Source organism: Oncorhynchus keta, unplaced genomic scaffold (assembly GCF_023373465.1).
Source record: "Oncorhynchus keta strain PuntledgeMale-10-30-2019 unplaced genomic scaffold, Oket_V2 Un_contig_12895_pilon_pilon, whole genome shotgun sequence".
NCBI lineage: Eukaryota > Metazoa > Chordata > Actinopteri > Salmoniformes > Salmonidae > Oncorhynchus > Oncorhynchus keta.
In genome coordinates, this window is record NW_026278039.1 from 3,871 (window position 1) to 5,711 (window position 1,841).

The following is a 1,841-nucleotide window of genomic DNA, read 5'->3' on the forward strand; positions in this document are numbered from 1 at the left end:
CCATGTTAAACGGAACAAGGTCTTCAGTATGACTGACCATGTTAAACGGAACGAGGTCTTCAGTATGACTGACCATGTTAAACGGAACGAGGTCTTCAGTATGACTGACCATGTTAAACGGAACAAGGTCTTCAGTATGACTGACCATGTTAAACGGAACAAGGTCTTCAGCATGACTGACCATGTTAAACGGAACAAGGTCTTCAGTATGACTGACCATGTTAAACGGAACGAGGTCTTCAGTATGACTGTCTTCAGTATGACTGACCATGTTAAACGGAACAAGGTCTTCAGCATGACTGACCATGTTAAACGGAACAAGGTCTTCAGCATGACTGACCATGTTAAACGGAACAAGGTCTTCAGCATGACTGACCATGTTAAACGGAACAAGTGTCCAGCTCCTAGCAAATCTGGAGGAGGAAGGCTGTAATCATTTACATATCCGGGACATTTTAAGGCATCGAGATTCCATCCTGTTTCCAGCACCATGTGGCAATGTGACAACTCTCTAACAAGGGTGAACTCTGGAGGTCAGAGCATTGGACCCCCCCCCCACCCCCCACTGTGAGATGGTGAATAGGCCCTTAATAAAAGCGAGAGGGAGGGGCCATGTTTGAGCAAGCTTTCCCACTCAGGAACTTCTATTCCTATCATGTAATTTCACAATACACAACGGTCCTCTTTGTGACCGTAGGAGGACTTATTAAACTCAACAAATTAACATGAGCGCTTAGACAGAGCCACAATGTTGGCGGTGGGCAATCAACCAGCCACACTGAAGACAGAGAAAACAAGAGAGGTGTGGATGTGTGGAGAGAATGAGCAGTGAAGAGGAGAAACAGCAGGAGAGGTGGGAATGTGGAACAGGAAAAGAGAGAGGTGGGAATGTGGAACAGGAAAAGAGAGAGGTGGGAATGTGGAACAGGAAAAGAGAGAGGTGGGAATGTGGAACAGGAAAAGAGAGAGGTGGGAATGTGGAACAGGAAAAGAGAGAGGTGGGAATGTGGAACAGGAAAGAGAGAGGTGGGAATGTGGAACAGGAAAGAGAGAGGTGGGAATGTGGAACAGGAAAAGAGAGAGGTGGGAATGTGGAACAGGAAAAGAGAGAGGTGGGAATGTGGAACAGGAAAAGAGAGGTGGGAATGTGGAATAGGAAAGAGAGAGGTGGGAATGTGGAACAGGAAAAGAGAGAGGTGGGAATGTGGAACAGGAAAAGAGAGAGGTGGGGAGAACGAGAAAGGGATAAAATAGCAGTGGTCTTTTGGTTGGACTAAGTGGTTTCACCATAGAGCAGCTCAGATAGTCTGAGAGGATTTGTGGGACTCATCTACCGTTTAATTGACAAAGAAGATTGGTCAGATCCTCTGCCAAATAGAGAGAGCACCAGAAATTGTTCAGTTTGGATGACAAATAACTCATTAATATGGATATTAAGCGTATGTGACCCATGGCAGAAAGCTGGGAGTATGTCACACGTAACTACTTCACAGAAGAGGCATTTGAACATAACATTTTTTGGTTTTATATATATATATATTATATATATATAATATAATAATATATGCCATTTAGCAGACGCTTTTATCCAAAGCGACTTACAGTCATGTGTGCATACATTCTACGTATGGGTGGTCCCGGGAATTGAACCCACTACCCTGGCGTTACAAGCGCCATGCTCTACCAACTGAGCCACAGAAGGACCATATATATATTATATATTTTTTAATATGTTTTTTTCTTCCAGAAATGCCTTCTTGAACATGTAAACTTTCATGTGCCTTACTAACAAAGCTTTATGTACTCTGTAAATATAAATCAAATGTGAAATCACGAAGGTG

General features: G+C 43.5%; 1 long non-coding RNA gene across 1 annotated transcript; it reads left to right on the top strand.

Moving 5' to 3' along the window:
- The first annotated feature begins 586 nt into the window (after positions 1-586).
- LOC127918043 (uncharacterized) lies at positions 587-1,502 on the top strand. The gene is made up of 3 exons (XR_008098544.1): positions 587-998; positions 1,055-1,112; positions 1,168-1,502. It is a non-coding gene; the product is annotated as an uncharacterized LOC127918043 (long non-coding RNA).
- The last annotated feature ends 339 nt before the right edge of the window (positions 1,503-1,841 follow it).